The sequence below is a fragment of the Lissotriton helveticus genome, chromosome 4_1, assembly GCF_964261635.1.
Source record: "Lissotriton helveticus chromosome 4_1, aLisHel1.1, whole genome shotgun sequence".
In the NCBI taxonomy this organism is placed as follows: Eukaryota; Metazoa; Chordata; class Amphibia; order Caudata; family Salamandridae; genus Lissotriton; species Lissotriton helveticus.
The window spans coordinates 802438854-802466837 of NC_136063.1; the positions used below are offsets into that span (position 1 = coordinate 802438854).

A 27984-nucleotide genomic window follows, 5' to 3' on the forward strand; every position below is an offset into this window, starting at 1 on the left:
CATGTTTTAATGCCATGCCTGTATATTGTGCAGTACTGCTTTCCCTCATTTCCTTCCGTGGAATCAAAGGCCATCTCCGGAAAGTGGAGAACAGAGAATTGATGCAAAAAAAAACCTCGCTTTCCTGTCTAAAAATAAAGGCTTAGATATGCAAAGCTTTTTGTTCATCTGCAAAAGACATTTGCACAGCATTGCACATCAGCAAAGGCCTGGGATGTTCTAAAGCGTCTGTGAATGTATACCAAATATTTGCAGCGCTTTGGACTTCAATGCACATGACACGGATTTCGCTGTGCAAATTGCTTGGATTTAAAATAATGTGCCACAAGGTATGCATTAAAATTGAGATTTGCAATTTCCCTATTTAACCAAAACGCTTGCATCTTATTTAGGAATAAGTAAACCAGCAATGAGGCCCAAGGCGCAGTTCAGAACTTCATAAGAAATACACCCAAATTAATTTATCAGCCTAGGAAATCAGAGTGACGAAAGGGCTTTAATAAGGAAAGGGCTGCAATGTTGTTTTTTCCATAACATAAGGATTTATGAAAGGTAGGCAAATGATTGATTTAGGCATCTCCAACAAGTAGCTCGTGATCGAGCTACCGGTAGCTCTCAAGGTATCTGTAAAGTAGCTCTCTGTGGCAAACAAAAGCATATGCTACCCTCCTGTGTGCTGCCCTGGCTAGTAATACAGATTCTTTTGCTCGGTTGAAATATATGTATTCCAAAAATTTTAAAAATTGTACACTATACGAAAATGGGTGTCTTTTTTGAATACATAAGCAGATGTTCAAAGACAAATGGCTGAATTTCCAAAATTTACTTAATGGTATTATTTGAGTGATAAATAGTGTTAGAAACACTTTCTCTTCATTGTATTACCTTGGTGCCAGGGGCACTGCACCTATGGCGGTTATGTATTACCCATGCAGACACATTCCAAATTGATGACAATTTGTATTTTACTTCTGGCAGCCTTGCTGATGCACTGGTGTGATCACTGCTGACAATCTTGGATGGACGGTCACTACTACACCAATAATATTATTCGCTCAGGATGATTTTCATTAAACATAAGTAGCTCTTAGTCCTGAAGAGGTTGGAGACCCCAATCTAAAGAACTACTCTCCTAAGGTAGAACAAATGAGGTAAGGTCTTCAGATGCTCTACCACTCAAGGGAGAAAGTACAATTCCCAAGATCAACTTGAAGGAAATATTGAGTAAAACCGGTTTCTTCATTGTTATTATTACCGTGACCACAATGCTTATATAAAATGAAAATGTGCAAATAAACATGAACTGCACTATACATATGTGGTTACAAAAATGTTTTTTCCATTGCAATATCTGTAATCAAGTTGGCATTGTATTGCCACAAATTTTGCTTAAAATGAAAACATGCAGACTCTGTGTGTCCTCCACTAACTATGTCGATTACCATCAGCTTTCTGCTGGTGTCAGCAGGTGTGGCATGTCGGAGCTGTGATTCTGAAAGCCCACAATGCTATTCATGTAATAGTATAAGCAGACATTTGAATTACAGGAAGGATCTTTACAGTACATATTTAGAGAACTTCTGATCACTTAAGAGATTTTTAAAAGGGAAAAGGTTTGTCAAGCCCGCCCTGCCTACTGACATGCCCAGCATAGAACAAATTTTGGACCACTGATTGAGATGTTTTGCCAGATCAGACCTTTATGTCAGACCTCCACTGAGACTTAGGCCCATTATTTCCAATTCAGCTCATCTCATTGGTGCATGAGGGATGGTGCATTCTCCAGTGGCAGCCAAGATGGTGATAGAAGCGTGACTTGAAATAGCCATTTCTGATGGCCTGTAACTAGGCCCGCATTAAAAAATATATAAAATAAAGTTTACCCTACAGAGACAGACTCCTCTATACATCAGCAGACATCGCTATCCAGAATGGACAGCCTTTAGAGTGAAGAGAAAAAAATAAATCACAATTTTCTCCATTGCCTTTCCCTATGTTTATGTAGCAAAAACATAGCGCTTAATGAAGCTACGAAGCATTGTGTCTCATATCAGCTAAAAATTAAAAATATTTCAACATCCCCTATAGGGTGCTCCGATTCACAGAGTTCGCTAGGTAAACTCCTGAAATAGCTGAACAACAGTATGGACCACCTGGGGCCTAACAACCTAGATCCGATAAGCCTAAATACAACTGTAAAGCTCTGTCTCAAAGCCTTGTTGCAGTTTTGAAGGACAACGAGCCCATGATCCCCTGGACAAGAAGCAGAAGAGTTTCCTAGGCTCAATCTTTGTCTATCAAAGCTGAGAGACTAAGCTTTCTGATTTATCCACACAGATATTGGAGTACCCTACATGCTGATGGAACCGTTGCTTGCCTGCTGTCACAGGTCCTAGGAAACCAGACGTTGTGTGTATGCCACCTGCGGAGTACAAGGTAAAGGAAGAGTTAAGAGGATAATGGTGGTAGCTCATTTAATCTCAACTATGTCAATTAGTGTGGGGCGTGGCCTGGAAACATGGCCGACGGGCCACCCAGTTTAAAAAATCCTGATTAATCCTGCCATTTCACACACATTTAGATACTTGGGGATCAAGGTGGCGCACACCACTACCCAGCAATACGCCTCGACATAAAGATGGTGCTGGATGCATTAAAGATGTCAGTGACCTTCTGGAATACACTGCCCCTCTCCTTGAAGGGCAGACTGGCCATTGCCAAGATAGTGGTAATCCTGCGATGCCTGTATGTGCTACAAAACTCGTAATACTCTCTTCCGATTAAGGTGTTCAGACAGCTGGACTCAATCCTCATTTCTCTGCGATTAGCTGGCAAGCATAGCAGGGTGGCCCTGACAACATGGACCAGACGATACGAAGAGGGGGGATTAGAGTTATCACAAGTCAACCTGCATTACTATGCTGCACACCAGCAACCGATGGTTGGATTCGGGAGACAATTGGGAAAAGCATTTGCTGATTTGGATGACGGAAGCAGGTCGACTAATGAAATTATTAATAGAGGGTACTGGAATCTCGAAAGATATTCCATACATAGTCCAACAGACCGCGAAAATATGGCAACATTTTGTCAAGACAGTACTGAAATGGGCCCTATTCTACCTACACAATACTGATATTTAACATGTGTATGAGTCATGCATACCATGTACTATTTGAAACCTTTAAAAACTCAATAAAAAACAAAACAATGTAAAAGTTGTTAGCGATAATGGCGGGGGAAACATACTTTACAACGCAACTTTTACCACGCAGTGCTATTACAATGCAGGTTTTACAACGAAAACCATTACAACGCATTGCGCTGGGGGGCGCTCTAGGATAGGGAATAGATTTAATTTACTATCCAACACCTTCCCTAGTGTCCACGGGGACTGGAGTTGGAATAGTAAATTAAACTATTCACTATCCAGCACCCCAAAGCGCTATGCGTTGTAATGGTATGCGTTGTAAAAACTGCGTTGTAACAGCATGCGTGGTAAAAGCATGCGTTGTAATGTCATACATCCTAATGGCGGTATTAGTTAGTTCCTTTCTATCTATTAGACTGCCCATTGAAATTCTGTCCCCAACTGCTTTATGACTGATACTTCACAAACAGCACAATAATCCATATTTTTAGTTTGACAAGATTTACAAAGGACACAGACTAGAGTCAACAGATAGAAATCTCTCCATGAAACATAGGAACCTGCCAATACATCCTCGAGAAACCCGAGGCCTGCCAGCCTGCACAGTGAGAAATGTGTGACTGTCGCTGAAAAAAATGAATGTCATTGATACTGAGATATTCTACTAACATTCTCGTCACGAAAATGTGAACAGAAACACTAAACCCATTTTAATATATATTTCAGTATCACCTGTATGTTGTACAAAAGAGATACTTTGTTCAGTTAGGATATCGCCTACTGACTCCACGTAGAGTCTGAAGAGAAAAGGGTCATGGGTGGAGCCATTTGCTACTCTGCAAAAATATAATTAATTCATTTTCCTCATTTTTTCCTTCTCTTTATTATACTTAACTTTTATTATTTGTATGACCTTCATAAGGACCTATCATTCGCATCCTACCTTTCGGATTCCACTTTTGCATTGTCTCGGCGATCAATCTGTCATCTTTCTACTTTCCCTTGCACCCAATTATTATTTTCTGAATCTATTATTTTCATTTTATATCACTAACAATAAATCTGCTATTTCTCTTATATGCTTTTCAAATCAGCTCTTTATTGAGGATACAAAAATCCGCTTGCACACAATGGAAGATTTCTCCACATAGTTGACAGTTTCAAATTTTCGTCAGCTTCTGCCTACTCCTGTACACTCTATCTTCCCTTCAGAACACATATCATGGCAGTCAGTTATGAGGAATATTATTCTTTTATCTCTCCTACTGTTCCACAAAGTTCTCCTGAATTTAACTTCTCTGTCACTTTAAAACTTCTAATGTATGTCATACATCTTTTATCCACTATAAACCAGAAGCATCCTTGCTGGGGCCAATTTTCTACGTGCACAGTTTCGTCTGCCTCTTTTTGGCTCCAGGTAAACTGGATCAAAAAGATGTTTTGATATGATCTATATTCCCGTATGAGAGAATTGTAATTTGCTTCTAACAAGATGGCTCATCAATGAAGAATATGTGGTTGCCTCCTCCTGTTCTTTACAATGGAAATGAGAACTAGCCCTATTTTGAGCCTACCTTACCATCCAAAAGTGACCCTTTACTTTAAAGTGTGGCATTAGACACAATATTCTGTAGAACGTTTGACTATAGTAGTCCATAACTGACATGTTTCGGCTCATGCTAGCTATGTTCACTGGATGTACCCTTCTTAAGGTGTGTCTTGAAGCCCCTTGGCACCAGAGGAGAGTTTGGGTTTAGAATTCAGGTTGCTCAGCTGAAACAGTGTACTGATGTTGTTACTTTTCGAACGTATTCTGCGCCTTTCGCATGATCTCTCTGATGCACGTCTACAGCTTAGTGCGAATTTTGCTATGTGACTGATACTAGAAAGTTCGACAAGAGGTTTATATGTGTGTTCTGCCTCAACTCCAGGAGTTGTCTCCACTGCAGATATTAGGGGGATCACCGTAGAGTTCTGCTCGGTGATTCATATCATGTTTTTGCTATAAATACTCTTTCAAATTCAAGCTTGACTTAAATTTGAAATTCTAGTTTTCTTCAACAATCTTGGTCCGCTGCCCAGAAATCACAACGACTTGACCCAGAGCGGCTGCTGGAGCAGGCCTGAACTCTCACAATGACCCGGGGTGCCAAACGTTAGACTAAGGATTCCCCGTAGGGAACCTGGTTGGAGGACAGCCTGGTGCTTAATTCATCAATCAGGTCAGAAAGATTCAAAAATTGAATGATAATCAGTTTTGTATTTATTGGTTAAATATGATGGTCTTTTTCATTACCGAAATAACTGGAATAAGAAAATGATAGGTAAACTGGATCAAAAAGATGTTTTGATATGATCTATATTCCCGTATGAGAGAATTGTAATTTGCTTCTAACAAGATGGCTCATCAATGAAGAATATGTGGTTGCCTCCTCCTGTTCTTTACAATGGAAATGAGAACTAGCCCTATTTTGAGCCTACCTTACCATCCAAAAGTGACCCTTTACTTTAAAGTGTGGCATTAGACACAATATTCTGTAGAACGTTTGACTATAGTAGTCCATAACTGACATGTTTCGGCTCATGCTAGCTATGTTCACTGGATGTACCCTTCTTAAGGTGTGTCTTGAAGCCCCTTGGCACCAGAGGAGAGTTTGGGTTTAGAATTCAGGTTGCTCAGCTGAAACAGTGTACTGATGTTGTTACTTTTCGAACGTATTCTGCGCCTTTCGCATGATCTCTCTGATGCACGTCTACAGCTTAGTGCGAATTTTGCTATGTGACTGATACTAGAAAGTTCGACAAGAGGTTTATATGTGTGTTCTGCCTCAACTCCAGGAGTTGTCTCCACTGCAGATATTAGGGGGATCACCGTAGAGTTCTGCTCGGTGATTCATATCATGTTTTTGCTATAAATACTCTTTCAAATTCAAGCTTGACTTAAATTTGAAATTCTAGTTTTCTTCAACAATCTTGGTCCGCTGCCCAGAAATCACAACGACTTGACCCAGAGCGGCTGCTGGAGCAGGCCTGAACTCTCACAATGACCCGGGGTGCCAAACGTTAGACTAAGGATTCCCCGTAGGGAACCTGGTTGGAGGACAGCCTGGTGCTTAATTCATCAATCAGGTCAGAAAGATTCAAAAATTGAATGATAATCAGTTTTGTATTTATTGGTTAAATATGATGGTCTTTTTCATTACCGAAATAACTGGAATAAGAAAATGATAGGGTAGGAGGTATGACTGAAAATGCACTGAAGAGCAGGAGACTCAGGAGAGACAGCATGCTGGTCTAATGACTCCAGGAAAAGACCCTACTGGATGAGTGATATTGATCGTGGTATGCTGGCTCACCCATCCTGGACCTCGACGAACTTCAACGGGTTGAGACTGGATGTGCTCTTATTAGAAGGGAGCCAGTGGATAGGATGGTTCACATATGTGAGTGTATACCCTCCATTCTCCTACCTTGATTTAAGCTGACAGAGTAAGCTGTCAGACCTTTTACTTCCTTTACCTTTAGAAATATTTTATCAATCCCTTCAACGTGATGAGCTGCTGTGGTAGATGATAGGCTACCTTAATTCCTATTTTCCTTGGAAGAGTGCAGTCACAACAGGTGAATAAAGGGACTGGTAATTCCAAATCGGCTAAGGTTCCACCTACAGAGACTACCGCCCACTTTATGTGTACCGCGTATGGTAAAAACACATGCAGGTTTATGACAAATTGGGTTGTGTGCCAAGGATGACAGGAACATACCTTTTCCAGAAGAAGGTCCTCTGATACTGAATTTATAAAGATCCTTAAAAGAAAATTGTAAAAATCCAAAATCAGATTTTCCCAGAGCAATGGCAGGTTTTGCAAAATTGACATAGGGAAGCCTTAAGACACTGGCAGTAATCTCAAAGGCAGCCAGGAGAAACTGAGATACCACCACTCACTTATCTGTTGGCTCAATTTACTGATGATGTTCAGGAAGTTTGAGAGGAGTAACTTCTAAATATTTTTTTTTTTCGATTTCAGCAGTTGTAGATGCTGCCTTAGCAGGAACACCTCTGGGTGTGCTATCCAGTGATGAAGCACCACTGTCATTAAAATAGGTTAAAGGGAAGCAGAGGTATGAATGTGTAAAGTTTCAGGGCAAAAAGCTTCAAGAAAAAGTAAAATGCAAATCAAAACCAACAGTTGAGGCCTTTGCATTATTTCATGCAACCCGGCTAGAGCAGAGGTCGGGTACACCAAGTGGATCATTCTCACAGTTTCTGCCTTGAGATCTCATTGAGAGTATGGTGAGCAGCCCACCGTCCGCCAGAGTGGTGGAGGAGTTCATTACCTCTGACACCCTGGCTAGACTACCATCCACCTTATTTAGATATCTCCACTGGCCCCACAGAGATCTCTGTGGCTTCAGAGGAGCAGCTGGGACAGTGGAGACAATCCCAGATGACCTTTCTTAAAGCATTGACATCAAGGTGCCAGCTTTATCCACACGAAACCATCACAATGTCTGCAATCTACCACTTTGAGTACAACAGGACATTTGCTGAACAGCTGGTGGACTTTAGCCAATAGCAAGCAAGTGTCCTGGCTATTAGTTTGTGGGGATTTTAACACCTGGAGAACAACAGGACTGGATGAACTCTTGGGCGCCTTTACCAGGCTGACTGCCCCTAGAGGCTGGTGGGTCCCGCTCACAGATTCAACCACACACTTCAATGTAGTCTTCTCTACAGATGAGGCACTAAAGTTCCTGTGCACTGCGTGTCTTAATCAAGGAAAGGCTGTTCCTTTTACCCTACATGAGTGATCTGTCTAAATCTTTCCACTTCCCTTACAGAATCTTCAAAAGGGTGTAACCATTTCTTCCAAATGTTAAAGACAGACAAGTGGCAGATGCTATAATTTTTAATGCAGACAGGTTCCTGGTGAGAAGACCTGCTGGAAGCCCCTGCCATCACTGAACACCTAAGAGGTGTGAAAGGTGCTTGACATACCTGCGGTAGGCGGGAAAACAATTAAAGAGATTGAGCAAAACACTGGATTGGATCTTGTGCCAAAATGGAGTTGGCACAGGGGAGGGATGGTGAAAACATTGCCTTAGTGTTTGAGGAAAAGAAGGCCTAGAAGCCAGCTGTTGGGGAAACAGAGGATCACACTAAGAATACAGCTACCCGCAGTACATTCAATAATTGCAAGTTTACTGGTTTCAGCAGTGGGCATTGCTATGTTGATCCTTTGAAGAGAGGCGAATACTCCACAAAAGCTCCACGATGCCAATGCAAACCAGGGGCCATATTATACATGAGGTGCATTTTCCTTGCTTGCGCAGGCACACAATTTAAAAGGTGTGCCCAGAGCAAACAAGAAAATGCTCAGTATTAGGATGAATGCGCTGCCTCAAGGCAGCCGCAAACTCGTGCTGTCCCCAGGGCAGTGCATTCATGTGAAAAATGGAGCAGCTGCTTTGAGACTGCTCCGTGTTTCACAGTGCAGGCAGCAACCTACCTGCACTTTTAAAGGGGATTAGAGATTCCTTTTGTAGGTGGGCGTTGTGAGTGACTGCACCCGCCTGCAAGGAGATTTCTGGGGGGTTCATGGGCTACAGACGCCTGCCGTCGGGGCGCATTGACAGTCGGATTTCTTGCATGGCTAAGTGGTGTGATCTTAGTCAAATCAATTTACTTCATGTGTCTAATGTACTTGATAATGACATTTGAGAGCACTTTCAAGTAATTCAGTATAAGGTGGACTATGTACAAAAAAATCACTTGTATGTTTTAATAGTCTGGAATGTTCCACCATCCATAACAATAATATTGGCCATGATATAAGGGACACCAGATAAGTGGTTCACTTTGTTCACTCCTGGTGTAATCAAGATGGAGGGTTAGTTAATGTTTTAAAGTTCATGTTTAGAAACTTTCATTTCAGGTAAATGTTAATGCAATGTTGTGATCTAATGCACTAAACTGAAACACTCCCATATATGTTTTTAAATATTTTATTGTTGTATGCCAAAAGAGGTGAAATAGCATATTAGTAGCCAGTACTGTAGCAATAGATTCCATCATACAATTACTGAAGAATAGTGCTGAGCTACTTATGAAGAGTTAGCCCACAATTATTAAATTTTTCTTTGTAACAAACGGATCCATAATAAAAACTGTCCATCCCCACCCCGCTGCCCAGTTACCCCTGCTTTAACTATTAGCGTAGGGAAGCAGAGCAATGAACCCTGTGGTGCTTGGAAGTAAATATTTTAGTGGGCAAATCATAATAGTGTGTTGGAGATAGGAGCCCTTAAACCACTGCCTTGAGTAGTTGCCTAGATGTGGCAAGAACAACTACTATATACAAAAAACCAAACGTGCAAGTGTCAGGTATGTATTATGGGGGGGGGGGGAAAGAGTATCATCCTTGGCGCAGTCTCTAAAGCCCTCTGACAAAATATGCCATGCTTGGCAGTAAAATATGTTATCAGACCTGCCCATTCCTCCCTGTGTAACAGGATGCTTACAGATCGAATCCATGAGCGCAAGACCTTGGTCCAACTTTTGATGACCGCAGGAAGTGAATCCTTCCAGAGCAGTGCAATATTGCCTTTTGCAAGTAGAAGAGCCAGGTAGAGGAACTTGGGTTTAGAGTTTCTCCAACTTAAGGTGGGGAATTTGTTAGTACACTGGCCATTACGGTCGACAGTACCTCCAGAGCTCTCTGCCAGTATGAAAGGAGTGTAAAGCAAGACCAAAGAATATGAAACAAATTGGCACTGAATTGTATACGGAGAGGACATGCAGCTGCGACTCCTGGGTATATTTTGTTAATTCAGGCAAGTGTAAGGTAGGGTTAGTTCAGAATATTAAATTGAATTTACTTAACATGGGAGCTGTGGGATACTTTGTGGGGATACTTCAATATTTTAGCCTAGTCCACATCGTGCAGGGGTTTGGCCATGTCAGTCTCCAACATAGTACGGAGAGAAGACCTGGAGTGGTCCCCATGTTGCAGGAAAGCTCTGTACACCCATCTTATCAGTTTACCATCAGTTCCTATGGTGTAGAGTGTGAGGTACACTTCCGTTGGGGGTGGGTTAAGGGGCAGACATGACATGGGCATTTAATGATTGTTTAAGGTGTTCTTAAGAAAGGAAATGACCTGGGTAAAGATTCTAGTCTGCCATAAGGGTTTGAAAATCTAGTAGCTCACTGTCAACAAACAAATACCCCAAGTTTGAGAGGCCTGAAGCATGCCACTGACAGAGTTGCCATGAGCGAAGCCATCCTGTGCGAGTGAGGAGGCCTGGCAAAGGTATTCGGGGAGCATAGAGTTTCTCATGTTCGTGATTTTACAGGTACTAGTAGGGAAAGAGAAAGCTGGGCGGGATAACCCCGGATGGTGTTGGCTAGAATGGTCAGTAGGAAACAATGAGTAGTGCAGGAAGCCCTCCTTAAAGCTTTTAGCGGAAACCCCTGCCTTATGCAGCGGGAGGCCAGATAGTCAGCGAGCCACCAAATGAGCTGTGCAGCTAAATATTAGCACTTTAAGTCCAGAAGGGCCAATCCACCATCAGTCACAGGTAGCTTTAGAGTAGTAAGAGCTACCCGTCGGCTCCCTGGTCCCCAAATCAGATGTGGGACGTGTCGAGGTGTCTGAAGTAGGAATGAGGGATGAATGGGTGAGCAGGTGAAAGTTCACGATATAATAAAATAACTGGGGTAGCACCACCATCTTAACTAGTGCCATGTGGCTCATTACTGAAAGTGGAAGAGAAGATCATAAAGCAAACTGGGCTAGGTATTGAAAGGTAACTGATTTCCCATTCAATCTGTGGTCTAATTTTATAGAAAGAGGAAGCACTATAATATGTTAAAGAAACACTTCTCACAATATAAAATCTTGATCATGTTCTTAGCCTTTGCTTGTGTAATTTACATCCCAAATATTTTGCAGCGTCTGCATGTACTTTGGCACTTAAGGATGAGCCAGATCACTGGTTTGACCTTGACTCGCCTGTAGAACCATTTTAAGACATGGACAGAGCGGGCAATTGCCCAGCACAACCTTCAGAGGGGTCTAGCCCCTGCTTAACCTTCAGAAGCACAATCATCAGCTCATTACACCAGCAGAGCTTGCCAGGGTGGGTGGGTGCTGCTTGTTCAACCACTTGACAGTGCTTTTGTTTTTCTCTTGTCTCTCTGCAACAAATCCCCAGGTACACAATACTTTCAGATACTCATGGCGGGCCCCTGATGGATGAATTTAGGAATTGTCCCACCTCATTCTTCTCTTGCTAATGTCTCCAGTTCTTAGAAAGCATCCTCTAAATAAGTTTCTGCGGCTCACCCATCTAATCTCAATTTTGTCTTGATGCTTAGTTCTATTTGTCTCGTAATCTGGGCTCACAGTTCAGAGCTAAATTTAGAATCACATACTCACACTCTAGTGCTGTAAGACTACAGACAAGTTGTGGGTACCTCACATCCTGGCCTTAGATGTGAGACTGTCGCCCACACCATCTGTCCTGACTCTTTAATTTGTTTTTAGGTTTAACGTTGACTGGAGGTTGAGGTAAGCCAGCTGTTTTTGTTCAACTTGTCTAAACTAGCAGATGGTCCCTTACCTTAATGTTTCCCAAACCGTTTGCGATAGGTTTTAAAATGTTTAGAAACATGATCAAAACGTTGCTGTTGCTTTCTCTCCAAGAAAGTTTGGATACACCTGGAAAGGGGTGAAGTACTTGACACTGTGCTCAAGGGCAAAGGGCATTAATTTCCAACTGAATAAGGACATAATGTGCCTTCTGAATGTAGCATGCCTAGAGGCAATCACATAAAGAACATAGTGAATAAATAGTGCTGTTTATTAAATAGTAAATACATGCACTGATAAAATAGTGGGGTATGGCATCGCTTTAGATGTGTCTGTAAAATTGGCCTTTAGTTCTGAGTTTTTGTCCTGAATTTTGCCCCTTTGTCCTGATTTTTTACATTCCGGTCCAGAATTTGCCTCCACTTCAGTTGGTCACCCTTGTGGGTAGGGGCTGGAGGTGGGAGGCAACCCTTCAGAGGGCCATCTTTTAGCTAAAAACTGTGGACTATTTGTGAGCCAATGGATAAAGAAGAGCCCCTATAACATTCTGCGGGGGGCAACATTTTGCATTACACCACTGGAGGGTGGAGAATGCAGGCCAGTCAAGGAGGTGATTTGCAATTTGCATGCCACAAGGAGGAGACATTTTGACCCTGTCAGAGAGGGTCACAAACACTTCTGGATCATGGGTCCTAAGAAAATGGAGTCACAGCTGCAACTAGAATCCTAAAACCAGGCAATGGGTTCCCCGGCAGGAAGGCAGACAACTGCTTGTGCCACGCCGCATGGCAGTGCAAGCAGGATACACAGCAGTTGCTTTTAGAGAGTCAACCACACTGCAACCATCATAATACGACTGCCTCTGCATCATACCTTGAAATAGCAGCTGTGGGAGCGCTATTGATCCAGTATGTGCAGAACACTGAGATTGGCCGGTACAAGGTGTGCATGTGCAACCTACTGGAGTGCTGTTAATGTCATACAGGGTTCCGGTCTATTGTGATGCGGAAGCTAGGCCACCAAACAGGGCAGCTTCTGTAAAATTACATCTTAGCTACAGAAACAAAATCATGGAAAGCAGGCCAGCCAGAATGGTTATGTTTCAGAGACGTAGGCTGCCAATAGTGCTGTATGGACCAAGGATACGATTTTTTACTTTTCATCCTGTGGCAAGCTCTGGAATAATGTCCAATTAATCCACAATTGGAACATTTTTCCTTAATAGCTGGACACAATTTGTAATAAGCTAAAGGTGAGTCACTCCCACAGCGAAAACACTTAAGATTATCGCTATTTTTGAACTCGAGGGGTTTAATCTTAGGTTGAAACTTTTGTTTATAATTGGATTTACTTTGAACTTTGGAGATAGTTTGTTCAGAAACTATTTTTTCAATTCTAAGAGATTAATTAAAGAGACAACATAACACATGGCTTAAACACGTAAACCAAATTTCTGTGCCACCTGACCGGTATTTTGGTGTCTCTAAGCTTTCTGTTATTGTATCCACATATGAAAACATAGCAACTGACATACACCTAAATCCACCCTGGACTGTTAGCTTTATCAATGGTTGTCTCTGTGCTATCTGCAGAGGCCAAGGATTGGATGACCATGTATTCTGAACACATTTTTGACCCACCTACAGGCACTCCAAGAAACTCTGGGGTATATTTACGAGGATTTGGCATAGGGCCGCGCAGTAAGTCACCTTGCTGCGCTACCCTAGTCAAAGTGAAATGGCAGGAATGCACCGTATTTATCCAAACCGGTGCATTCCTGTCCTTTCCCGCTGAACTTGTGCAGTTTCTGCAGCCTAGCGCCAACTCAGGAACCCTTGAACAATGGTGCAAGGGTGCCTGTGTTGTCAGCAGGATCAAGTGCAGAGGAGAGGAGTTGGCCTAACGGCTAGGGCGCTCGACCTCGGACCTCGGGATCTGGGTTCGAGTCTCGGTAACGACGCCAAAACCTCCTGTGATTCTGGGCAAATCACTTAATCTCCCCGTGCCTAAAATGAATGTGTGTCCTCATGTAACGTAACTGGTGATATGTAAAGCGCTCTGAAACCTGAATCGGTTCGGGTCTTGTTCGCGCTATATAAAACTCTGCAAAAAAAAAAAAGTGCAGTAAGGGACACCTTCCTGCACAGAAACAATCCACTGAGGCGTGTTCCTTTTAGTATGTGTGCTGGAGGATGCAGCACAAATAGAAAGAGGAATAAACATGGAGAAGTACAGATATTTCTCCTAGTTACGCCTCAGCTCGGGAGGGGCAGGTTTTGCTGCATGCCCAGGTTGACATGGTGTAGTATCAAAATCCAGGTATGTTGTGTGGGAACCCCAACGCAATGCCTGTTGAACGCCTCCTTGTCGCAGAGTAAGACAAGGCAGCAATAAAGGCTGCCTAGCCTTAACTCCATATCTATGAGGCCATTCAAAGCCACACAAAGTAGCTTTGCGGGGTCTTATAAAAATGGTTTGGTGGTTTACCCCGCGAAGCGTCATAAAAAGTGACGCAGCTGTGGCGCAAGGAGGTTCATAAATATGCCCCTCCCTCTTGAGCCTGAACACCAGAGCTCTCAATCACGGCTGTTCAAAGTATGCACTCTCCAAGAGTAATGTGCTGAACATAAACAAATCCGAAAACACAAAATCGTGGGAATAGCTAACTCTCTAATGGAGTGAGTGCAAGAGTCAGTAAAACATGCGACATTCAAACGGGAATTAAATCATTGACAGGGATCACCTGACCAGTTATTACACTCATTGATCGGAAATCCTCAGGGTTTTTCTCAGTAAAGTTAAAATCGCAAATATACAGTTTTATTTTATTTCAGTTCTACAATACCAACGGGTGTGAGACCCGGACGAACCCGGCCCACTTAAAGCCCTGGCTTCTGCACATTATTTTTTGCTGTTTTCTATCCAGCCCGGTGGAAAAAAAGGGGGGGTCCAAACGATGTTTACATCCAAACACTTATAACTGCCAGGCGGATGGTGATCGTACAATGCTCCTGATACTTTGCTTTATTTTATGACCCCTCCCCCTCACACTTTTTTAAAAATTTATTTAATGCGCTTTTATATAGCGCGAACATTACCCGAAGGTGTCAGAGCGCTTTACATAAGAACCAGTTGCGATACATAAGGATTCGGGATTACGTGCGTTGCATAAAAGATACAAACAGAAAAAAAAATTGCAACTGTACGGGTGTTCTGGATTTCGTCTTTCATCCTGCTTTGCCCTCCTGCCTCACTCTTTTCATTAAGGCCTCTCTGCAACTTCTTATTATACGTCTCTCGATTAAAAAATCAATTCGGATTTGAAGAAATTGCAATAAATATTGTAGGCCCCCTCTCGTTGCCGCCCCTCACAGCGCCCCACTCGTGTAAGCTCACAGGAAGCACTTTGTTTGGGCCTTATCTGAAGTATTACAAAGTGGCTCTTAAGAACGCCCCGCTGTCAGATAATAGAAAATATTTCTTCTGTGACAGTGTTTGGTGTTCTGTTCAAGAAGAAAGGAGGACAGACTCGGGGAACAGTTGTCATTTACAGTAAAGAGGCATCGACTCTCCCATAGAATGGAGCTTTCATTGATTCTGTTTCACTTCAACATAAATCAGCCGAGTCTCAAAGGGAGCCACAGGTCTGCAGAGCAATTATGCCTGACTCTAAAATGGATGAAACTGAGGCCACGATTGATTAGATTTCAGAACTTTGCAAAAACTATCAACCAGAGCTGACCTGTCCCTTTACCCGAATGCTGCCCAAGTGGACCCAGGCCTTTGTAAAAACACAAAACAACAAGAAAAAAACAAGCATTGGCAAGCAAAACCAACAGGTCTGGCTCACATTTTGAGCCATGGATAAAACATTAAAAAAGATGTCGCAGTTATTTTTAAAACAAAAAAACAAAAGATGTATACTTTCTGTAAACAATACATATATGAGATAAATAATTTAATACTTGATGACTGAGTGCACTTTTGAAGAGGACTGGGTGCACTTTACAGATGAAGGTAGAATAATTGATCAAATAGCCAATAGCATAAAGTGAGACAGAAATACTCCTCTGAGTGAAGCTAACCTCAGCTCTACAAAGAGTAAAAAAAATTGGTAACAATAGGTCACCAAACACCTATGCTGCCAGGCCAGACCTAACAAGTTATATTTAATCCTATTTTAGTGTTGAACACCTCTATAAGATTCAACTGTATTCACAGAGGAGAGCTAAAGAGGACTAAAGATTGTGTGGGTATACATAAGAGCCTGCAGATTTGTAAACAAAAGTCCTGCCAGCACTCATAGTACTGATAACAAAAAAAGGGAAACGAAAACTAATCATCGTATCAACTACCGTTAGACTTCTAAAAAACAGATCCTTTGACACTGAACTTTAATAGTGCTCAAGAGCATAATTTCACCAAAATGCCATGAGGGGAGAAAGTGGAATCACACACTGCTTGTTCACCCCAAAAGGGAAAAGGCAAGGAGTGGAAACTACAGAAAATAAATATGTCTCTAATAAGCATGGTTTTATGTTTCTGCCTCTGACCTCATGATGCCTTAGATCAGGGGTAGCAGGGCAGTGACAGGAATACTAAAGTGCAGGTAAGGGCTAGTAGCTGATACCCCTGCCTACTTAACCGATGCCAATGAAAGCACTTTTGCATAGAAGAGATAAGGAGAAACTAAGATATGTGTTCATCTTGTTCCAGCCCAGCTGGCAAACGCAGAACTGGTACTTTAAAAATGTTTTGAAAGACATATCATGCACCAAATTCGTTCTTTTTTTAGTTAAGTAGCAAAGAAAGTCAGCAATAAAACACAGATCTGCATGAAAATTAGCATGCTGGACCTCAGATGACTGTCTTAGTGAATTGGCAAATTTCATGCAGATTCGTCCATGGGGTCAAAGGTTATAGGCTAACCAAAAAAATGCCTTTTCAAAGGAAAGTGGCCTGAACCATAAGTATACAGAGACAATCACCACTGTATAATATGGATGTAGATATAGATATACAAAAAGTTGAAGGCAGTTCTCCCTTAAGAGTACATAAATGTCACTGGCATGGGACACATATCTCAAGACCCTCCAATGTATGTAGAAGATATGTGTAAACCCTGGAGCAAGTATCAGGCATAGACCCGATCCCTAGTCTGAGCTGTCATGGCGTTAAGATTATTTTTTGGAAAACAAATTCTCATGAGTGACATAATAGAAATTACACATGCAAACAAAATAATCACAAAAGGCTAGATTTTCATGTAAAAGCCCAACAGGCATTCAATATATTAAAAGTTAACAAGAAATATATTTTCAGCTTTGTGCATCCCTATTGATAAACCACATACATAAATCAGCCAGATGCTAAGATTCAAAGTCTTGCACCCACAAACTCTCTACTTTGGAGACTTTGCCTCCAACTGACCACACAATCGTCAGCTCACTACCCAGAGGATTGGAGGTATCTTCTTTAAAAATATATATTTGTTCATTTATTTCTTCTTAAAGGCCTTCAACTCAAGGAAATAATAGATCCTTGCCATTACAAGCTACATCCGTGGCCCCTAACCAATACACCAAGTTTCAAACGGCCACCTCAGGGTTTTAAAGGGCATTATGGTAAACAGAACCATAATTCAATGGAGTTTTTAAAAAAAATCAATTTTGAGAAAGATTGCTTTCTGTACAGAATGCATGTATGAATTAAATAACATACAGTGTGATAATTGAGTGCACGCTTGAGAAGTAAAACTTCCTCAGGCACTGCAATGCAGGCATTCCAAAAAAGGTGGGAAAATATACCAAACAGTCAATTACGTGAGGCGAGAGGGTAAGACTTTTCTGGGGAGAGCCAAAGCCACCTCTATGTACATTTATGGAACAGTTCTGTTTATTTAGGTCCACCATGTAAATATAACAGCTTCTCTGTTTACAACCAACGTCCGGCAGCATAAACAGCAGAATGCCAGTAGTACACAGCTGTATGCCTACAACCCAGAGGCCGGCAGTGATGCAGGGACTATTTTAACAATAAACAAATGAAGAAAGCAAGAGAAATCACAAGCTTCTAAGGACATTTACAGGAATTGGCAACAATCGGTGTTGCATTCAGCTGTTTGGCAAGCCGACCTAAAAATCCGAGCACGGAGGCCATGATCTTCCCGCTGTCATGAAAGAATTGAAATGTCTCCCTGTGAGCATGTCTCCTAAATGAGAAAGTTTGCTGCAAGTTATTAATTGTGATTTGATATTTATTTGAAGAGATCACACCGCACAACTGAACTGCTTCTAGGCACTGAAGGGAATACAGCAGATATATACACAAGTTGTCTTAAGAATACTACAACATTTTACAGATATACTGAGATTCACAATAGTTGAAAGCACATTACAGTAAACTACAGTAAATAAGAAGTATATAAAAAAAAAAAATAATCAGTTGTATACGGTGTTCAAAAAATCCATAGCAGCGCTATGGAGGTTGTGAACGGTGTGCTGTGAGCTTATCTGGAGAGCATGAGAGTTAAGGATTGTGGAAGTTTAATTGGAATCTTGTTTCTGAGGCGGGTTGTTATCACTGCGATTGTCCGGTTTCTTATGACTCTTCGTATGATTTGAAAGTTTTCATGTGTGAGTAGAGAGGACAAGAAGGTTGGTGTTTTTTTTTATCTTGGCTAGTAGGCATGCCGGGCAGACCCTTCAATGCACTTGTTGATCTTACAGAGCATCTTGAATATCAATCTGCCTTGTGCTGGGAGCCATTGGAGGCTATTTAGGTATGTTGACAAAGGTACCTGGTGATTTATTAGTTCAAATATAATATGGCTGTCGGCATGCGGATCTTTTTAAAGCCTCTTAATATGATAGGCTTGGAAACCAGCATATAGGGCATTACTGTAGTAAAAGTAGGGGCTCACCAGACCACAACACTACAACTGTAGTGTGGTTTTCTGGCATTACATATGGTGGTAATTTGAGTAGTTTCAATTAGAAAGAAAATTGATTTTGGCTACTGCCCTGATAAGTGAATTAATGTCTAAATGAGCAATCCAGATGATCCCAGAGTTCCAACTTTGTATTTGTTGGGGACAATTTGGTCAAAGAGTGTGGGAAACCATTTGCTTGAGGAGAAATTGAGGGTCTAGGATGAAGATTAGAGTTTTTAGGCCACTTGGGGTTTAGACTTCTTAGGCACAGCCAGCCCCCTGGAAGTTTGGGAGTTTGTGCATCTGGGAGTTTAACATATTGGAGTACATCTCCAGTGAAAGCCAACATCGGTGTTTTTGTACAAAGTTCCAAATCGGGCAATAATAGGAATTATATCTTCAAATGGTACATGGGTAGGTGTCTTGTTTAGACTCTGTAACTCACTTCATATTTTTACTTAGGTGTAAAGCATCTCTTCTTGGCCCGTGTAAAGGATTATCTAAGAAGTTTAGGTCTTTACCTCGTTTTATAAAATTAGTAGTCATTTTACCATATTCTAGAGAAAATCTGTCTTCAGTGCTGCAGTTCCATTTAGCCAGGAAATACTACACACTAAGTATATCATTTCTTAAGGACAGAACTCGAGCTTGCAAGTGATATTTAGAGACATTCCGAGACTGTTTTTTATGTTATATCTTAACAGGCTTTAGATAAATATACATTATAAATACGTACAATTAAAAATGAGAGAACGGGTGGACGACCGGATAATACAACTGGTAATCTAAAAAGCTTTGTAGCATAAAATCCTGAGTACCTATTATTGGGGGGATAGGTCATTTAAATAAACTGTGCATATCCATTTTGCAAGCAGGGATATGATGGAAAAGTTGGAATTTTGTTAAGAGAGTGGATGTTCATTTAATGGAGTTTAACATATGATTTTCCCAAGTACTTGGATATGTTTAGTTCTCTTTAAATCACAGTATGTAGTAACGTGTGAGAGACAGTGGAGAGCAGGTAAAGTGCTTATTATGGCCTTCTTCAAGCGCTAAGTGTTGTGTTGAATTTGGCATTGGCTTTCTGTGTTTGTCTGACCTCTCCTGTATTGTTATGGGAGAACTTGCTACTTAGCTCTTTACTGCTTCAATTGCTTTGGTTAGATCCCACTTCCAAGACACTAGGACTACACGTTAGTTAGTCAGCAATCAGGCTCACATTCTGAGAGTTCGAGTTTTTAGTTTTTTTTATTGATTTTGCACCTAACACAAGACCAAATATAACACTGTCAGATAACCTGGGATTTGACTCCTAATTTTGTTACATGATATTACACTCAGACTAAATTTTCCATTAGCCCGACCATGGTTGTATCACAAAAATTAAACGAGGATTTGGGATTTGGAACTCATGATATATGCACAGTAATGTTTTATTGCCCTTTCTGTGGTAACCAAAGTTCTTGTTATTCACAGGTAGGATTGTCTTTTTGAGTTTCACAATATTTTGTTTGTTTGAACTCTGACAGAAGTTGAGAGCATGGTTATTCGATATCCTTTTTGCCTAAGAGGGTCTGGTGAATGGGTGTGGGCGGCAATATCTGAAGGGGGCATTTGCCATTCAGCAAAATCAGTGGTGAAAACTAAAAGGTGGTAGATGTAATATGTCAATGAATCTCAACCGCTGGCAATTACTCTGGGCCACATTCAAACCATATTTTGTTTACACTTTGCTAGCACTAACAGGTACCACCCCATGCGAATTAGTGTTGGCCTTGCCTAAAATGGACTTTATAGCTCAAACTGCTAAGCCTCGCCCCCTCTGTACATGAACACATGTAGCATAAGGTAAGCTATGGGGCCCATTTTTGGGCATACCCAGTGCATGGAGGAAGTCTCACTGAGGAAAAGATAACACTGATGGGTGGAATGCTTAAATTAATCTCAGCCTTTGGCAATGACTCCAGCTTTCCAGTACATCATTATTTTGCTCCCCATTGCACCAACGACAAGAATGAATCATATGTAAATCAGTCCCGGCTTGGCACTACTCCAAAAAGGACAACTTCGTCTCAGTCAATAGGCGAAGTGAAAAGTTCAGACCATGACAGGGTTGGGGGCAAGGGTACTGCGGGTCATTGGTGACTACAGTAACAAACTAATGGCAGGAATACGTAAACGTGGACAACGGAGAGCTATTAGGGAGGGGGAAAGTCAGTGGGTGGTAAAACATTGAAGATTAAGATTGTTTTTTTAGGTCTAGGCTAGGGACTTTTTTAGCTGTCTCCCTGAGCTTTTGTAATCACAAAAAAAACAAGAAAACAATCCAAAACTGATTATGTAAAAAAGAAGCTTTCTTTAGCCATTGCATGGCTTGAAGGTGGGCTAGTAAGCTTCAACACACAAAAGAAAAAACTGATTGTCCGAACCCCTTTATGAGGGGCACGCAGGTGTTACTGAATTCAACCGTGAGGGTTGAGGACGTTCATTCCTGATTTCCTCTGGCCCGACCTACTATGGATCATGAACAATTGGGCCAAGAACCCCCTTCAGCACTTGAACAGGAACAGTGAGGTCTCAGCAGTCCAAGGGTCCCTCAGAGGTGAATACAAGGGAGTGAACACAGGATCACAACTCAAAATGCGCACAGCAGCAGCAATAAATCATTGGCCAGCCAAATACTCACTTAATAAAAAAAACGGAAGTATTTTATATCTACTGCTAACAACACAGAGGAAAATATGACATTCACAAACAAGTACACAATTCCCCTGAGGTCAGGGCTCTAGTATTTCTCCAGTGATAATTGTTTTTCCTCATTCACTATAGGCAACATCCAGGACAAGCCCCTCTAGCAGGCCAGGTCTTAATTGTCCTCTCCGACTCTATTTTAAAGTCCACAGTGTTCCAGGCCACAGCGCCATCTTGTAAGCAAATTCTCCCCAGGCCAACTGACCTGAAATTGGTGTTACCGGCACCTGCAGGCTTGGAGCGTTCGGAGTTCCTTAGTGTGCCTCATTTGCGGGTGCTAGAAGCAGCAGCATCTAATCAGGTGCGCATTGTGTACATGGCCTAGGCAGGCTGCATTCAGCAGGCCAAGAGTTTCTCACATGCAAGCGTGCCACCAAAGCGACTGGAGGTTCTTTGCTGCTCCTAATTGCAAGGAACGTGTCTGATCCATCCCACGCTGGGGGCGGTGATACGACAATCCTTAAGTGGGTCCCTCACCTTGATGACGGTGTGCAGGTGCTCCCATGGCGGTCTCACTTCCAAGGTGGGAAAGGATGTTGATTAGGTTGCACGTATTGTTGCTCCCGATTACCCCCTATGGCAAACTGGGTCACCGTATCCTCCCTGCTCTGGCCTGTTCAACACAACGAAATCCTCAGAGGTGGCCCCTCTAGGAAGATGGGTATTGGCTCACCACTGTACAAGGGCTATAGCCCTCACAGCACAGAAACCTTCTTGTGGCGGCCTCTCCTAGCATACAGGTTGATGATTCCTCACTACACAAGCTCGGCCCAGTCGGCACAGCAATGCACACAGCTCAATTCACAATGGCCCTACTCTGGCATACAAGTTTTATTGACTTTGTCCTGCACACGAGCAATGACCTAATCGGTGTTGCAGCAGTCTCGTCACACTTCACACAGGGAGTCCACTCGAAAGGGCTTCCCACTGGATCTCTCTCCCTGCAATGCTCTCCTCTTCCTCACAGGGCACACTGGTCTTGGCAAACAGGCAGGCACTGATGATCTGGGATCCAGGGCCGGTTGATCTTGAATTCCCTGGGTGATGTCCCCTCACCAACAGGGATACTAGCAGGCCTTGGCCCCCAGTCCTGGTCACAGGAAGAAGTCTGACAGAGCTTCCCAACGTCATGCAACCTATCTGGCTGCTTGGCAGCTTACAATTTAGGAGGCCTCAAGCTCCCCTTCTTATAGTCCATTTCCAGACACCAAATGTGAATTAGAGTCTGAGTCTTTGAAGTTTATGTTGGGGGTCTGCTTCTTTTGAAGTGCCCTCTCCTCTGCCCTCTCTTTCTCTTCAAAGCAGTCTGTCACAGCAAGAGTGATTCCAAATCTGATAGCCCCACAATACAGGCCACAGCAGTGACTAAAGTTCACAACTAGATGTCAGCCACAGTGTTATGTGTATCAAAAGGTTAGCCCAGGGTCTCAGCCTTAATCCTTATGATTCTCTTATCAGCCCAGTCAGCTTCTTTAGATGTGCCCAAGCCCCTTCCTCGTGACCTCTCACTGAATCAAAGATGTAGCCTTTGAATCGTGCAGGGGAAGCCTGGCGCACCCCTCTCCAGTGTGTGTCCCACACGGCTTACAGGAGTGCAGCAATACACAAATCTATCTGGGGGATTCCTCTACCTCCTCTCCTCATGTTTCACCATGCAGCCTGGGTCTCCCAAAATGGAACCCAAGGTCCTCCATGTATTGTACCATTCACAGACATGCACACACCCAGTGCATGTATACAGCATACACACACTGCACAGAAGTGTATCCCTCCTGTACTGTACCACTCATAGGCACACACACACCCAGCACATGAATGTATCATGCACAGACTGCACAGTATTACATCCTTCATGTATTGTACCCTTCGTAGGCAAGCATACACCCAGCACATGCATTCACCATGTACGCACTGTACTAGACTGCATTATCCCTGTATTGTACCCTTCCCAGGCACACATACATCCAGCACAGATATACCACTCGTGCATTGTGCAGCACTACACACCAAAGCGATGTAGGCCAAGGGTGAGTTAAGCACACAGCAGGAGAACCTTGAATGAGTGAGCCTGTGTGTCTCACTCTAGTGACACAAGTTGAAAAGGACCGGTTTACTCCTACTACACACTATGCTACCACCATCGCAATCACGCTTCTTAACTCCCGGTGAAGGCAGCAGCCTCTCGCCACTATGAGGGAAGCGCTTTGGGAACAACTCCCGTTCCAATAAGACTGCAAATCGTGAGACAAGCCTATGTCATGGCACAAGTTTAACCTGTGTTTGCCTATGACAACAAAAATCAATATTAGTGATCCAGGCATCAGTGCACTTGAAGCACTCAGGGCAGGGGTGCAGGTCCATTACCATGTGGAGAACTTTTCTGTCCCAATACTGATGATCAAGGTGTGGCTTGCATACTGCACTGAACTGAGACCAGGATAACTTTACCTGAGATTGCAACCAGAACATGTGATGGAGCAGCAGTGTCTTAGATTGAGAGTTTCCATCATTTTAGAAGCATCCAGTTGTGCAGGATCCGGGATAAAAGCTTGGTTGTAGCAGCTGGACATCTGGCTCTACCTTCTCTGTTGACATTTATCACAGCGATCTCAAGTTCCCGCGTGTCTCGCGGCACCATGAAACCGAATTAGCGGCCTTGCTTGTGTTGATCCTGCTGTCCCTCCAAAGATTTGGGTGCTGTATCTGCATGCTCCGACTTGCAGCATCAGCCAGACGAGAGTATCTTCCCCACATCATCTTCATCCTGGCAGGTGCCTGGTACAGGAGGCATAATATTCCCACAAGAATGAAGCCAGGTGTTGGTAGGCAAGTGAGGAGGTTTGTGTGGGTCCTGGGGCATGAACTAGAGAAAACTCAGTATCGCCAACATCTGGCACCATCTAGTGCTTTTACCAGTGTTAGTTTCCTTATCATTAATAAACAGGACAGATTTGCTTCAAAATCTATAAACAGATTTTGCAGCGTAAGTGTGAAGCCTTGATGAGCACATGACCTAGGGAATAATGTGACAGCCCTGGGGGTTGGTGTTTACCCAAATTGACATGGGTGAGGTGTATGTTGTGGGGCATTACAGTAGCACCGGCTGGTACAGAACAGGGGTGGTGAGCCCGAGGGTTTGGGCATAGGCGAAAGAAAAAAGAAACATCTCACTAACCTCCTCTGCAGGGCTGCCATCTCTCTGTCTATCCTCAGGCGGCATCTCTCCTCCGGAAGCATGAAGCACACAAGCGCCCCTAGTCAATCATGACGCTGCTGTCACCAGCATCGTGATTGGTCTAAGCTTTGTGGTTTGGCACTCAGACAGGCAGTGGGAGCCTGTGCATGTTCTCCACCCGGGCTGTGCCAAACCGGCATTCGCACTTAAGTGCATGAACCACTCCTCCCCCTCCTGGCTAGAAGACAGTCCAGCCCGCCCCAATAAACTGCCTCAGTAAGGAAAAATAAAATGATAATAACGTGTTATCCTCAATTTATTTTTCATTTTCCCCACTGCTGAAAAGCAGTGGGGCCACGCTTCTCCACCTTAGCGGAGGAGCCGCCACTGCATTACAGTGTTCTGGTTGCTTCTAACTTGTGGTAACTGGTGCGGATGGTTGGGTGGTTCCCTGTGGTACCGCAGGGCGCAGAGTTTTAGCAGTCCTGTCGCTTTGCTGGCCTGAGACAAATGAACGCACTTGGCTGGACAGGGTTTACATAGAGAAAAGGTCACAGGAAGCACCCTTTCCCTTCTCCCATCTTCTAGGGGCTTCTTCTTTTACAGAATTGTTTGTCAACTGCCTCTGTCCGGAGCACTGTATCAATAAGCATTTATAGAACATCTTTTTACCCTCATTTTGGACCCGAGCACTTCTATCCTCAAGAGTTATTCCCCTGCCCCAGCTCACCTCCATTCCAAAGAACTTTGATGTTACTTTCTTCTACTTATTTAATTATTATTTTTAATTTTTCTAAACATATCAAATTGTTTAATATGTGTTGAAGGGGTGTTATATACCTCTTTGTTAATTTTTAATAACATTGGAAATCGTATTAACAGAATGCCACAAGTACACATTATCTGCATTTTCTTTTACAAGGGGGTAGAAGAAAGGGTCCTCCGTTTTTCTGCTTCCTCACTTCACAGCCACTGATCTGCTCTCGGTTTCAGGCAGCCTCTTTGAAGGGATTACGCGGCGCTCCCGAGGGAAGTCCATGAAAGAAACCCTACAGTAGGAGCCGCAAGCGTGCAGCCCTTTCCCATGCACGTCATGCGTGCCAGCACAAAGACATGCAGCTGCCAAACGCAGGCCCCGGGGAGTGACGTTACTTCCATTCACGCGTGTTTTACCACTCACTGGCCAGGACAGTCACCTTGATCTTCTGGCTGTGCGTAGTTTAGTGTTAACTTCATTTCCTGGTCTTTGCTGGCTGCCTTCAGTTGTTACTTAGAGCCAGTGATCTGAGCTGCTCTCAGGGTTGGACTGTGAATGTTGCTGACGATGGGACTTTAATATAAAGTGTCTGTCCTGTCAGCACTTTTCTTACAAAGAGAGGACGCGTTGTCCCACGCCTGGTATAACCTACCTTAGTAATTTCTATGGGTCTCTTTGCATGCAGGTACTTTTTTGGTGAGACCTACAGGGGTATGAATGAACTAAAAGTGGTAAAAAGTAACATATTACGGGTAAGTAATTTGTGGTTAGCTTGAAGCATCAGAATATCCAGAAATCCACATACTACACAACTCAACACACCTTAACACTTTCGTAGCAACATTTTCATAAACAGAACCACATTACAGCTATTACAACGAAAGGGAAGGTTGTGTCTTGAGGCACGGTTTACAAAGCCTTTTACGGCCATATGCTTTTATTTATAACGGAAATTGGCTCACTGTACACCAGACTGGTAGCCATAAAGGAACACCTGGACGGTGTAAATGGCTGTATTACTACCGAGTAGTACACCACAACGGTGTACAATTATGCAGCAGTAATTCACACAAAAATATGGGTTTGGGCGTTGTTTACCTTGAGGGTCTGTTATCGCCCAACACTTTTGAGTTTCTTGCCATTCAAAAGCACTTCACCAACCCTTTCCCTTCAGTGGAAATGGTCAGGGATGTACTCCAGTGGGTTCGCTACAGGTAAAAAAGCATTTCCCCCGAAGAAAAAAACACTACAAAGACACTGGTGGCTGGCATACACCAAGGGTGGTACGGCGGGTGGGGTGGTGGCGGGTGTGTGTTGGTGGGGCATAAAAAATTAAAATAAATTCACTTACCTCTGCAGCGTGACGTCCTCCTCCCTCGGGTGTCTTCCAGGAAGCTCCCAATGCAGGGAACTGCACTACCCAATCCTGGCGCTGCTTTCACAGCATGAAAGCAGCACCATTATAGGATAGAACAGTCTCTCTCAGCGCTCCTAAGAGCACTGGAGGCCTGAGCTTTCTCCAACCCAGCTATCTAAGACAGCTAGGATAGAGAACTTTAAATGACGCATGTTTGGCTGGCCGTCCCCAAGATGACTGGCCAAAGAGACATGCACATTATAAAATTAACAGCTCCCTGCTGCAGTCACTAGGGAGCGCTGGCCCACCCCATCCTGACACTCAGTTCGGGGCGGGTTACTGAAAAAAACGGTAATAAATAAATGTTATTATCATTTTATTTTTCAGCTCTAGGGCTTGTGGGGTGACACTCTTCAGCTTAAAAGGAGGAGTCACCCCTGAAAAAAGACAAAGAGTATGTGCATTTGGATCAAGGGCTGCTTTTCCGCAGTGTCGCAATGTACTGTGCTTACAACTGCACTGGAGGAAAATGCAAATGTCACATGGCATTCCAAGTAGTATGCCTGGCAAGCTACGTCTTTCACAGCGTTCTATGCTCACTGGTGGGAATGTTCTTTAAATCCAAAACCTTGCAAATCTAGAGCTATGCCTAGGAATAGATTTATTGTATTTTATGTGACTAGGGAATAGGCGCTGGAAATAGGAATTGGGGGGGGGGGGGAGTAGGGAGGGCTGTAGCACCACCAAAATACTCCATGCTGGAGTTCAGAAAGTTAAAGAGCAACAAAGATACTTTGCATTCTATCCTGTCACAGAGGTCAAATGCCAGGCTATGTCCTGTGACAAACTGCCATTTAGTCTTTTAACATGGAGATTGGCATTTACTTTCTTTCTTGACTGCAGTCAGAAGATTTTGTAATGTGAAGTGTGTGACAATCTTGTTGAGTGTGAAAAGAAAGGCTGTATGATATTACATTTCTCTTACACAATACAAAACTTGAACTGTGCAAATATTAAAAAATATATCAGTAGCATGGAAAGAACAAAATACGCACTTTGTTTTGTATTTTGAGATGTGATGGAAACAAACATTTTATTAGGATCAAAACAGATCAAGACACTTTGCTTGGTGATGAACAAATCATAAAAATTCACTGAAACCCGATTTTAACACATTATCATTTGTGCGCTGTATAGATTTATCAGTAAAACTGTATGTCTGTGCAAATTCAGTGGCCAATTCAATGACAAATGTCTGTCAATTGTTT

General features: G+C 42.9%; 1 protein-coding gene across 2 annotated transcripts in view; it reads right to left on the bottom strand.

The window, feature by feature from the left end:
* ENOSF1 (enolase superfamily member 1) overlaps positions 1–27984 on the bottom strand; it is a 238364-nt gene that overhangs the window by 142521 nt on the left and 67859 nt on the right. The window lies entirely within an intron of this gene.